The 14,252-nt window shown below is 43.1% G+C and overlaps 1 protein-coding gene across 2 annotated transcripts in view; it reads left to right on the forward strand.

Moving 5' to 3' along the window:
• DNAH9 (dynein axonemal heavy chain 9) overlaps positions 1 to 14,252 on the forward strand; it is a 1,527,051-nt gene that overhangs the window by 108,225 nt on the left and 1,404,574 nt on the right. The window lies entirely within an intron of this gene.

Raw genomic sequence — 14,252 nt, forward strand, 5'->3', positions numbered from 1 at the left:
TGAAGAGAAGTATTTGGGACTGTGAAGGCCTCATGAAGTAAGACACGGACAACGGATTCAAAGTTCAAATACCTGGGCCTTAGCACAGCCCTTCCTGACCCCAGAGCCACAGTTCCTTCAAGTTCTTGCCGGTGTCCTGGTTTCCCCTCAGGACCACCCTCTGCTAGCTCGTACTCTCGCAGGATTTTTCCCTCTGTAGGCCTCCCTGCTGGTCTCCCTCTGTTCTCTCCAACTCCACCTTTTTGTACACCTGCAACTGTTTTTAGCATGTTTCAGGTGTGAATCTTCAGGCCCAATTCCCTGACCGCAATTAGTGAAACACTCTGAACGTGCCTGACCCTTACACCAGTTTGTAGGTCTCTTCCTTGTCTCAGTGCTAGAATGGTGAAAGGATCTTTTAGTGTGCATTACTCCTAGTCGCCTCTTCTTCATCCCAGTACTAGAGTGAAATGTATGAGAGGAATGGAAGGGAGAGGGTTTACAACAGCCTATAAAGGAAAGGGGAGGATGATGTTGGTTCTCATTTGGAAAAGGGGGATACCATGTCTGTTATAATGAGCGAGTGGGAGGGTATCTAAGAGTACCTACATTTTTGAAGAACCAATTTTGTTGACCAGTCGGGATACTTAGTTGAGAAAGTAAAACCTCTTTTAGAGTGGATACACGGTCAGAGTCAAGGAGTTCAATAAATCTATTTTCTCCTTCTGGTGACATGAAAATTATCAGCATGGATCTTCAATATTTATTAGTTGAATCACATACGACTACTGACACCATATGAAAGGAAGTCATGGTATCAAAGTAAGACAGACACAAGTGACCACGCTTCAAGGGTGTTTATTTTACTTTCAAAAGGGGGTGAAAAACGCATATCTAAACCTAAATCTACAGATGGGAGCAAGCTACAACCATCAAATAATAATAATGCAATCCTAGTGCAGTCTTGTCAAAATAAAAGGGCCTATACTAAAGAACCTATTGCCAATCCTTACTGCTACTTTCCAAATAGTATGGGGTAATGTTCATGAAAAAGAAAGAAGTGTTCACCAAATGATAAGTCAGGATGTTTGGGCCGTTGGTCTCCCTTCCCCACGTTGTCAGCATGGGGCAAGGTGGTTTACCCGAGCCAAGCACCCACTCTGACTTCCTTGGCACAAGGATGCAGTTCCAATTCCAGCATCGGGGCCTTCTGTGCTCCACTCTCTTCTACATCAAAGTCTCTTGATTCAGACAGTATGATGTACAAAACAAAAATAGAAAGTTATTTTATTTTTCTCATTATATGACTTGGGTGTCTTGCCTGGATCCCCCTCACCCGGGCTCAGATCCCTGCTTCATATTCAATTAGTCTTCTTCAGCCGGGCTCGGACCAATTGCAGTTCACTTTATACTTATGAAAGACATTCGAACTGTAAGTGATTTCAATCCAGCACTACAACTAAGTCAATGCCTAGTATGGGATGCCCAATGGAAACCCTTATATATTTTTATGTCAAAAGTTTTTAATTCTGGATGATGTACCCTTATATAACGCCCCTCTCTTTGAATCCCCCCCAGACCCACTGAGCCAAGAAGTAGGTTTGTTTTACAAATTAAAAGATTTATTTGAGGAATTGCACAATATATATATCAAACTTTTATGAATATGAACAATATCTGAATATCACACTTATGAATATTTATGCAATGCTCAGCAATGGGTTATATGACAATATCAACAATCTCTTTAATCAATTAGGACTAGGAATAGGAAGAATAAGGTAGCAGAGAATAACTTTGTATGGGTTCCAGGAAATGCAAGGATAGAAATGAATGCAACACAGAAATACAACTTGATAGGAGTTCAACCAAAGACAATATAATCACTCTTTCCCTCTGTTACTACTCACCCCCCCCCCAATATGCAATATGAAGAGATGGAATGAGGGCACACGGGTTTCAGGAATAAAAATCAACAATTGCAGTTTCAATCCCGATTTTCCCCCCAGAAAGCTTAGAGAGAACGGTAATGATTTTAAAACAGGTCAATTGCTTTTAAATGTGGTTTGGATTAAATGGGGGAAAAATGCTAAAACTGATTTTAATTTGCTAATTTTGAATTCCAAACTGGTGAGAGTTGCTTTGGATTGGTTCAGGTAAATACTAGCAATGATTGTTGAATGATTATCAGATTGAAAATGAAATTCAGAAGTTGAAATCAAGAAATAGCTGTTTTTACATGTGGTGAAACTTCGCCAAATGCAAATTCGCTGCAACTTTTCCGAGTGTGAGAAACGCGATTACGGAAAAACCATAAGGTATTGGCTTACACTAACAATTCTCACAGGATTAGATGGATGACAAAGGATTCAGAATGGACAAAAGAGATTCTACAATGCAGTCTGGATATGTTGGAATGGGTTGGATGGATTACTTTAAATTAAGAGATGACTATTGTCAGTTCTACGCTAAATACTCACAACTCTGGTTTAAAAAGGACCCGTCAAATATCTGGTAAAGGGTTTCGCTGGGATTCGCTCGCAAGGCACTCTGGTCTGCATGGCCTCTTGGACTGGATCTGACGGGTTCTGGGTTACATCTCTGCTGGACTGATCTGGATCTTGGGTTCTAGCACAGGTTTTGGCCAGAAGCAGCAAAACAGCTCAGCCAGGCTGTTGAATGAGTTAGGTTAGGCCCCGTGGAAGTTTAGGGGTTAAATCAGGTTGCAAGATTTTAAAGGCCAGCTGAGAAGGGTTCAGCTTTTTGGATTGGCCTTTCTGCTTCAGAGTTCTGGAGTCTGGATCTGGGTTCTAGAGTCTGGATCTAGGTTCTGGAGTCTGGATCTTCCTGCAGGGTGCTTCGCCAGTGGATCAGTTGATGAGTGAAAGTGTGTGTTGCCTGTCCTCAGCAGTCCCTATTTATCCATTTTTCAAAGGGGTGGGAAGGCTGATTATCCTATGCCCAACCCTCTAAGGATCTCATAGGTCAGAGAATTCCCCCTCTCCTGATTGGAGAAAGGAACAGTGTGTCATGATGTGTCATCATGTGTCAGAGTGACACTGTGTTTAGGGTCCAGAAAAAGTCACTCCCCTTTGCTTTTACTTAGAAAATCTATTTTTCCCAAAAACATATTTCCAATATGCACAACTTGTTAATACATAATTACATGATAGATTGACTAAGGTACGTTTCTGTCCAAATCTTATCTTCCGACGAGTTTTGGTTCACAAGTGACAGTTTTTCGCGCTTTTGGGTGGTTACTCAGTGTCAGTTCTGTACCAATTTTTACACATGCATGCACATACCATCTGGGCATATTCCTGTAATTTTTCATGTTCCTAACATAATCACAATAGCTAGAATATGAACAATTTCGTGGTTCAGTCTCTGAATGTCGCACAGATTCCAGCTTAGTTTTAAACTGTACATCATCATCCAGGCATGGATGGCCACTCATGGACTATGCCTGAATGATGATAAAACTGAACTCATAATTCTAGGCACTACCACTAGTTTGAAGAAACTGGACTCTGACTACTGTTACTTCATGATTGATGGCAACTGCATTAAGGTGGGACAAGAGGTTAAAACCCTAGGTTTTTACCTAGATTCCACACTCTCCTTCCACAGACAGGTGAAATCCCTAGCCTCATCATCGGCCTACACCTGTAAATTGATCCGTGTAATCAAATCCTTCCTGTCTGACTCTAGCTGCTTGACCCTAGCCAGAGCCCTTATATTATCCCGCCTGGACTACTGCAACACTCTCTATCTTGGATCTACCAAAGCCGTTACCAGTAAACTCCAAACCCTCCAGAACAACGTTCTTAGGGCGGCTCTTGGCATCTCTAGAAGAGAGCATATTTCAGCACATAGTCAACAGAGCAACTGGCTCACTGTCAATAACAAAATCCTCCTCAAGACTGCCTCACTTACACACAAATCACTCAACAATGATGCCCCTATCTATCTTATTGACAGAGTCCATAGACAGACCTCTCTGAGACAAACAAGAATACCATATAAAGACTGCCTCTCTGTCCCAAACTTTAAACGCTCCACCATAGGCGGTAACAGTTTCCCAGTCAAAGCAGCACAACTGTGGAACTCCCTTCCACCACCCTTCAGAATGGACCTGCACTATCAGAACTTCCGAGCGAAGGTCATCTCATGGCTGAAAACGTAGGCCCCCCACTACAGCTAGCCGCCTAATCCTCTCAGATTCATCTTTATTGCACCTAATGATGCACGCTTACACCTTTGTATATACTCCTGCTGTTACTGTATATTGTATATTATGTTGTATCTTGTTCTTTTGTCGTAACTAAGCCTCGCAATCTCTTGTAAATGCTGTGCACCGTTACCCTAGGGTATGGATTGTGCATTACAAATAATAAACAAACAAACAAACAAACTGTGAGCACATTTTTCATTTTAACAACCTATACATTTAATATTTGTATCAGTTCAGTACAATTTGCTATAAGTCTTTTTTCAAAAAGATATTTCCTATGCTTTCTGAATCCACACAACCGTTTGTCTCCACCTCCAAGGTCTGGCTGGGCTGGAGGGTCACATGGTGGTCTTCCTGCCATGGCAGTCGGTGTCAGTCACACCCGAATTAGCATTTTCTATTCAGTTCAAGGAATCCATTGTCTCTTTCCCAGAGCAGCAGAGGAAGTCTCCTCCCTTTCTCATTAACATGCCAATGCGATATCCTCTCCTTTTGGTGGGAAGGAACAGGGTGGTATGTTCTCAGGGGAAGAAAGCCTCTTTGAAGTTTTAGCTGAATCAGGTTACCTTATGGTCAATTGTGACATAGTTCCTTGTGAAAAATTACAATTACAAATTTAAAAATAAGCAAACATATCTTCAATTCCAGTCTTTTTTCAACATGAAAATCAATGTGTGGCACCCTATATTGCATTTGATGGAAGTCCCTTCTTTGACATATTTAGCTTTTTAGAGACAAGTTTCTCCTGTCAGATTTATAGTAACGGTATTGCACCCATTTTTGACAGATTTCTTTCCAGCAACCATCTTCAAAAGTGGGTTTTGTTCTGATAACATATACTCCTGCTGACATTATATTTATGTGGATTCTTGAAGTAGAATGATGTTTACCACCCAACAAGGAGGTTGGATCTTTTGTGTGGTTTGTGAGCCATTATTTTTGCAAATTTGACAATCAAGAAAAATGGATTTCCACACAGCTCAGTTTCTTTTGCAATCAGCCTTGCTTTTGGGCAGCCAAATGATGGGTTTTGGCAGTGGTCTCCTGTGTTACCACTGACATAGGCACAAGTGGATGGCGGCCTATTTTTCAGATTTGTACTGCGCACTTCTGTGTGATTTTAGCGAGCAGAATGCTTTCCAGTGGCCATTCTGATGTTCCTGATGCAAGCAATGCACAGTAATGTTGCAGGGCCTGGACTAGTGTGGGAAAACATCCCACAGAACATGCACAGGGTTTAGCATGACCCATCCCAGGACCACTTCGATACTGAGTGCCTTTTTTATAATGTAGTTGTCATTCAGTTGGATACCTAACAGAGACCTTCGAATGAGCACCCACGTGGTTCCGGATGACTCTTTACACAGTATGTGACTTGCCTTATTCTAAGTACATTCACTCTTTTAGTTTCCACTTGTTCGCGCCTCTCATCACATGCGCTTCAAACACTGTCCTTTGTTGATTTCTTCATACAATGTTCCCTCTTGCAACTTTGGTTCAAACAAAAGCTTCGTATTGGTTTCTACGAATCACCGGCTGCACTGCTTCTACTGGCACGGCTTACTTGCAGGAGCCAAGGATAGTACCACGGCAGCAATCGCTCCTTCCGGCCTGGATTATCGGCACGGGAGCACCCCAGATACTTTTGATGCACAGTGTAGGTTTGATCAGCTTCATTTCCCAGTCTTGGGCTTCTCACTTTCCAAGGCTTGTAAAAGTAGCAGTTTCTAGAGGTCAAGGGTACTTCCCTCCTTGAAACCCTCTCTGGTCTCACCGCCTTCTCCTCGTGTTAAATCATCACCTTGAAACTGCTGCTTCCTTGTGTTCTTTTCCTTGCTCAGAGTGTGCTTTTGTGCTTCGCCTTTTATCCGTGTAGGGAAGTGTGATGGCAGTCAGATGTGTGTAATGATTAGTAATTGACTGAACTTGCCTGGCCAGGGTGTTAGGACATGTCATGTATGCGGCTTTGGTGTTAGTGCGTTATCACTCATGATGAACTGTCTGTGAGAAAGTGTTTGTGCCAAGAAGTGGGGGGGGGGGGCTGAGCTTCTAGGTATCCTACCTGATAGGATGGGGAAAAGGTGTTACAGAAAAGCGGATACCGCACCTCACCCTTTGGTGTCCCACTTCCACTCCCTGAAGACTACTCATCCATGTGATCCTCCCGCACTGGTCCACCCCCAGGAACTGGATCTAATCGCGATGGCCATGTCCATGCCACCTGGATGACAGATCCCTGGGGACTAGCGGGTGAGACACCTTCAGGATTCTCACATTTGTCAGGCATCACATTAGACATCAGCATAGCAAGGAGACGGTTGGCTTGATATTAGGATTTAGAAGTAGCAGTAATAGAGGGACGCCCTATTTCTTAATCTGAGTGACCACAGGCTATTTTAATGCTTAAGTTACGGATCATAGTCATCCAGAACAAAACTGTAGGGTTCTGTAGAGATGAACATTTCAGGTGTGGGCAGTATAACAGTTTCAAAGTAGGCTCATGCAGGTCCTTATAGGTAAAGATGAACCTAACGACTCTTGTTAAACCCACATGATAAACCTAGTGGAGAATGGAAAATAGGGCTCCTAATACTATTCCATCTTAGCGCAGCCTTTGACCTACTGGACCACAGCCAACTCAGACATGCATTAGAGAGAGGAGCAAACTGTTCCAAAGAGGCAATCAACTGGATATCCCCCTTTCTCTCAGACAGGGAGTTAAAGGTCCACTGGGGGATAACTTCTCTTTTGCAGAAAAATATAGCTGCAGTGTACCGCAAGGAGCCAGTCTGTCACCACTTCTTTTTAACTTGTATATCAGGTTTAACTTGTATATCATATCAGGTTTCTTTGTATGATCCTGGAGAGAATCTGCATTTTTTTCACCAATTACGCCGATGATACCCAACTGGCCATAGAACTAAGCAGTGACTACACCCAAGACAATGCCAATGTAAAAATAAAACATACAAGTTCATTGAAAAAAGGATGACCAACAACTGGCTTTGTCTCAATGCCACAAAGACAGAATTAGTGATTTTTCGGACTAATACAGTCAGAGCAAGACTGAACCATCAATACAAGTGTTTCAATATCAATGAGTCCCAAATAAAAGTTGTGAACAAAGTCAAAACTCTGGGGATGCACATGGAAGCAACACTGAGCGCAGAGTCCCAGGCCATGCAACTGACTAAGAACTGCTCATATTACCTGAGACTCCTACACAGAATATACCCCTACCTAGGTGAGGAAAATTGTGCTACAGTAGCAACAGCCACCATATTGTGCAGGTTGGATTACGGCAATTCCCTGCTACTAGGAGCAAACAAAAGGCACATTGAAAAATGTCAAAAAATACAAAATAGGGCTGTGACAGTCATCAATGGAAAAAGGAAAACCGAACACATCAGTGAAGATAGGAGAAATCTACACTGGCTTATTATCGAAGATCGAATTCAGTTCAAGACCCTGACGCTAGCCCATAGGTGGGTCCATGGGAAAGCCACAGCATACCTCAAGAAGAAACTGGTTACCTATGTACCGAGATGGGCACTCGGGTCCAAAGCACAGGGCAACCTCGTAACCACCAGTTTCAGGAAAACCAATGGACTCGGCAAAGCCTTTCACACCAAAGCTGCGACCTTATGGAATAACCTCCCACCACAAATAAGACTAGAGCTCTCATACAGTACCTTCCGAAAGAAACTCAAGAACCACTTGTTTAGATAACTCCCGTAATCTAAGCCAAAACCAGCCTGAAAATCTGTAGATTCATGTTGTCCCGTGACTTGTTTGTATATTGTGATTCTGCGTGTACATGTGGTTCCCTGATGCCTGCGGTCTCCGGCGCAGTAGACCTAAATAAATAAATGCTCTTCTGAGCTTGGAGCCCTCTCTGGGATCTCAGGATGGCATTCCAAAATGCACTTAACAACTTGTAGCTTGAGTATAAACAGGTGTGAGATCTGTGAAGGGTTAGAAGGAGGCAGACACGTTAAGGACATTTTTACTGATGTTTATTAATATAAGGATAGGGCCTAACTTTCTCTACAGCTAGATGGTTATCCGTGCCTGCCTAAATAAACACAATGTGGTCATCAAGAAGTTCCAACTGAATTTCAACTATCCAAACCAACTCTAACTGACCCTGACACTATATTAACTAACTTAAATAATAACAAGAGAATATCTCCCTTCTCCTGGTCGCCTCTTCTAGAAATGACTCTTCTTTGTTCCAATGTTTCCTTAGTATGGTCTCTTTGAATAATCTCTTGATACCTCCTTCATAAGATCTTGTAGTTCCTTTACAATATGCTTGGATTTTAGTCCCTCTTTAGTTATAGGTTTTCAATAGTTCTGCTTCATACACTTTCTTACACTCTGGGCTAAACTTGTAGGCCTTTCTGATTCTGGTAACCCATGCTTCCTTAGTTTGGGTATGCCTTGTTCCAGTTTGACCTTTCCGCTTTCTTGGGGTTTCTCCCTCCGATTGTCTCTGCACTTAATTTGTTCAGAAGATATATTTTAATGTTCCATCCATAATCACAGAATTTTATCTCTGGTTTTCCCCACTCTTTACTTTTTAAGCTATGGGGCATTTTCCCCTCTTTCCCTGGTATTCTTTAATTACTTTACTTTCAGGCTTACGCAGTATTCTCTTTATCAGAGTTTCACAGTTCCAGTTAATGAAGCTTATATTCACTATCTTGTCTGTCTCACTTGGACAAGTTGTTTCCTCTTTATAATGATGCCCGGTGGCCACCCTGTTCTCCCGTTTTCCCCGTTGTCTCTGTATGTGTGGGGGAACACTGTAGGGTTCAGCACACGCTCGGGTCCCATTGTTCAACTTCTGCTAGGTTGCTTCCCGGTATCACCAACTTTCTTTGCTTGGTCTACTCTCTCTCTGTAGCCGGTCTCTGTGCATCATCCTCAAGCCCTTCTGGGGCCTGAGGCCTCAATACCTTCAATTTTCTCTTCCTAAATATCTTCCTTCTCAAGCTCTTCGCTCATCCGCCTCCAACTGCCTCAGGGTCAGTCGCTTCTCTAAGCAACGAGTTGGTAGTAGATCACTTTTTTTTCAACCGGGGCCTCCCTCTGGAACAGCCTCCCTGCCCCCCTGAAACTTGAGGAGAACCATCTCCGGTTCCGGAAGCACCTCAAAACCTTTCTCTTTGCTTCTGCTTTTTCTCCTCCTCTCCCCTGCTGATTTCCTGGCTGATACTGAAACTATACTGGTTTACTTGGCCACCCTCTGATCTCAGGTCCAGGTCCTCCTCACTGCCAGTTGCACACCTGCACTGCCCTCCTGGAAACCCCTGCACCTGGGGACTGTTCTCTGTATCCCTACATTCCCACCACGAGCACTTGACACCTGATGCCTGCACTTACCCTTTTCCCTTGCACTTGCCACCTGCTAGCCATACTTTACTATTGTTATTTATTCTATTATCCCATGTATTGCACTGTCCCGTTCCCCTTACCCCTTCCCATGCACTTGCGTGATATGAATGACATCTGGCCTAGTAGGATCGTTGTCCCTTCCCTCTGTTCCCCCTCCCTTGCCTCATCGCGCCTTGAAACACTTGTGTATAGGCGCATTATCATATCATATCATATAACTCAAGAGAAGGACTCTGCAGCAATGGATTCTCTGTGATTCAGGCATTGTAATTCTGTTACCATGGAAATTCACAGCAAGTTGGGGGTTGCGCCAAAATCAACCAAGTCTTAAGTCTAGTTGGTCCCACCAGCCAAAGGGAGGAAGTTGTCCCTTGCAGGTCTTTACTATCGAAACGAAAACCGGGTCAGCACAGCTGCAGGGCTTCACCGGGCACTTCGTGGTCCAGGAGGGTGCTGCTGGCATCTCTTCATCTCCAGTGCTCGACTGTGCCTCTAGTCCCAAAAACCTCACCTTTTTAAACATGTTCATTCACAGCCCTATGCTGTCAATCAACCAGCACGGTGGCTGTCCTGCCGGACACACAGCCAGCTAGCCAATCCATAACTGGTTTCACTCAGGCACACCTAGAGACAAAGGACAGGGAAGTTTCCGGACCCTCCCTCGCTTCCTGCCTTTCCAGACACAATGGAACCTGGACAGGTTTTAGGGCTGAAGCCCGCCAAAGACAAAATGCACAAAGGACACAAAATTGATTCAACCAACAGAGTAAAAACCCAAAAGCCAAAAGGAACTAACTGACAAGAAATGGCGAAAAAAGAATCTAGGGGCCATTTTGGGAAAATGGTCACCCTTGGGTACTGTACTGAAGCTAAGAAATCGGCCTGCAGATGCATGGCACAAAGGTAGTAAAGAAGAAACCACTGCCAGCAACCATTCAAGTTAGTGTAACAGAATGTTACATGAGAAGTGGGATAAGGAGTTACTATGTAACCCCCCAGCACTCCACATAGGGTGATGTGTGCTGGACGCACAAAAGAAAAGGTAAGACAGGGGTCATTTTACTATTCTTGGGAACAGTAGTTCACCCAAGAAAATGTATTTAAACATTAAGAGAAGTCCAAGAGACTTCTCAGTGGCACTGCACAAAAGGTGCTGTGTATCACCATGCAAAAAGCAGATGCCTATGGAGTTTACCAGGCTCCATTAAACAGTTAGAAAAACCACACGAGGGAGTGGGGGGAAAATGTCCCACTCACTCAGGAGTAAACATTGAAAAGTCCTGAGTGCAGTAAGAACTGGGAGTCTCTAAGGTAAAAGTGAATTGGCACAGAAAGGAAAATTCTCCCTAACGGGTACCTTCTCCAGCCCAGATGCCAGCACCCGTGTTCTGGATTTCTACCTTGTAAGATGTGCGAGGAACCCTCTTCTCTAAAGACCACTGCACATGTTGCAGTTGGAAGTGCTCACAAAGAATGAAAACGCTAGGTATATGTGTTGTACAGGGTGTGCAGTCATAATGTCGACATCAATAATGTCGACAGTCAAAATGTCGACAAATTAATGTCGAAAAACAATAATGTCGACAAACAAAAATGTCGACATTATTCGATATTTTTTCGACATTAATTTAGTGTATGCATAAATACATAAATATATATATGATGTGTTGAGTATGAGGGGTGGTTGGGGGGGTGTGGGGGGGTGGCAAGGGGGTGTTGGGTGAGGGGGGGTTGGGGGGGGGGACCCCCCCATAGTAAATACAATTTTTTATTTATTTAATTATTGAATAAATAAATAAATAAATAAATAATTGGTATGTGTTGAGTATGAGGGGTGAAAGGGTGGTTGGGGGGGAGTGGGGGGGCGGCAGGGGGGTGTTGGGTGAGGGGGGGTTGGGGGGGGACCCCCCCCCCCATAGTAAATGATCATTTTTAGGTTATTTATTTATTGAATAAATAAATAAATAAATAAATAAATAATTGGTATGTGTTGAGTATGAGGGGTGAAAGGGTGGTTGGGGGGTGTGGGGGGGGGGGTGGCAGGGGGGTGTTGGGTGAGGTGTTGATAGTTTTAAGGGTTTATAGTCATAATGTAAAAAAAAAAAGTCGACATTTTTTTTTCGAAAAAATGACTTTTTCCATTATAAGTATAGGATGTCGACATTATTGTCTGTCGACATTTTTTTTTCGACATTATGACTATAAACCGTTGTACAGATGGCTCTATGCCTTACATTCCTAGTGCAGGAGGGTAGGTGGAGGGCCTTACTAGGAGATAGCAGTCAGTCATGTGTTTTAAAGAGAAAGGGGAGTGAGCAAATAAAGACCACTCACTAGCACAATGGAGAATTAATTCGAGATGGGTGATGGTTAAAACATGTGTAAATGACTAAGTGTTGATAGCGACTAAATTGGAATGACCACTGAATGTCAGCCCTTATGCTGGTAAATTTGTTTAGATACTGATGAACAGTGAATGCTGAGTTGCCAGCCGTATAAACTGAATATTGCACATTCACTTCCCAGTAATTCTGTGAATTGTATTTAAACCCCCCTTCACTTTTCTGACAGTGGCTAGCTATGTTTGACATGCAGGTTTTTGTCACCCTCCACTACCCCTGTACGTTTCCTGCCTCTGTCACGATTCTGCAGTGTTTGTGGTCTAGGTCAGATCTGTGCAAAGAACAGGTCATCCAATAAACTGAACTTTTTCTCCAAGTTTATCTAGGTTCAATCTATTGCCACCTGTTAACCCAACTGGGCAACTGCAGCTCGGGGAGTTTAGGAAGGAGTGGTAGAAATGAAGATTATTCTCAAAGTTGCTCAGCAACCTCCCTGGGAGGATCCCATTCTCCAGCATGTACACGAAATCCACATAGATTTGCTGGAGGTCTCGATGGCTGCTATGAAGCAGCCGCAGGGGACCTACATACTGAAGGCCATCCCGACATGGACGTTTCTTCAGGGTCACCCACCTTTGACTACTTTACAAATGGCCATTAAGACCCTCCAGTGTAGACCTTTGGGTGCACTGATATACTGTTGGCCTGCAGCCTCAAAGACTGCCTCCCCACTCTTTGCCATCAGTCTGAAGTAGCTTTACTGCAACAAGTGCTATACAAGCAGCAAGTGGGTCATGCATAGAGGGCCCCTTCGCTGTGTAGCAACTACACTCTTAGACAGTATTTTACAATCTATTGATAGAATGCTACATTATTCTCTCCCCCTGCCCCTATTTGTCACTATGTTGCCATTGAAGTATGACACTCCGAGGGATGCCCCACACACCAGATTTCTATTGCCATGTGTGTTCATCTCCTTCGTCTTCCATGCAGTCCACTCTGTGATCTGTCACTTCTGACAGTTGTCTGAGCAATCCCAGATGTATCGCTCTCAGGGACGTCATTTCACCAAAATGCCAGCGGTAGCGGAAGTGACATCCCACGTTCCCTGACCTCTGATGACATCACAGGAAGTGATGTAATTTGACCCCACCCGAAGTCACATCACAGGAAGCGATGGAACAAGACCTTTCACCCCTTGACAAAATAGGAAGAGGCATCACATAGCATTGTCCCTAAGTACACTATAAAAAATATGGTTACAATATCAATGTAATCGTTAATATCAGTGTGTATAGGCCCATATTACTGTGAATGCAAGCAGACGTCTAAGGCGACATGATGTTGATGTGTTATTATAAAGCACTTATGCTTAAGCGCTTTATATAGAACAAATACACATACAATGGTGTGCAGTGAAAATATCGACAAAAAAAGTCGAATGACAAAAATGTCCAAAAAAAAACCTCAAAAAAAAAGTCGAATCATTTATTTTTTTATTTATAGTTATTTTTTGGCTCTCGTATGTAAAATAAAAAAAAGGTAAAATAAAAAATAAAAAAAGGGGGGTTGGGGGGAATCCCCCCATTTCGAATAAAAAACGTTAGAAAAAAAAATCGACTGATTTTCGAGGTTTTGACTATGAACCACATACAATATCACCCATCCTGTATTGGTACTCATTTATCAACCTCAGAAGGATGAAAGGCTGAGTCCGAAATGGATGCTTATTCTACTCTAAATGCTTTTTGGACGTTTTTGTGTCCATTGAGAATTTGAGGTATTTAAGAACAGACTAAATCAGTGACTTGCCCCCTGAAGTGTGCCTGGGAAAAAAACTTAAGTCTAGCAAGTATTGTATAGAATTCCAGAAAGACAAATTATTTGTTATTCCCATTCTTTCTTATTTAGGGTCACTGCTCAAAGTGTTACACTTGTGGAACCCACTGTTTTTTTTTAAAGAGGCCTGCACAAGAAAGCCATCCACTGCAGGAACAAAGAGCCACGTGGCACTGGCCAAAACCCAGGAGCTTCAATTTAAAACATATAAAAACGTTTTAAATTTTTTTTTTTTAGGGGTAGCAATGGAGACCTCAGGGGTCGCAGGTGCGACCCATGGCGACCCCCAAATGACACACGTGTGCTGTCTGTCAGGTTCTGGTAACAGCAACAAACAAGCCTTACTCTTCAATGGCACACATCTCAAGCCCATTGCGCAACTACTTACTAATGAACTATGCTGCAGAGCAGTGCCAAGGGTGCAGGTGTCCGAAGTTATTACAGTCACGCGTGGTCAT

The sequence above is a fragment of the Ambystoma mexicanum genome, chromosome 3q (genome assembly GCF_040938575.1).
Source record: "Ambystoma mexicanum isolate Mex_15411 chromosome 3q, UKY_AmexF1_1, whole genome shotgun sequence".
In the NCBI taxonomy this organism is placed as follows: Eukaryota; Metazoa; Chordata; class Amphibia; order Caudata; family Ambystomatidae; genus Ambystoma; species Ambystoma mexicanum.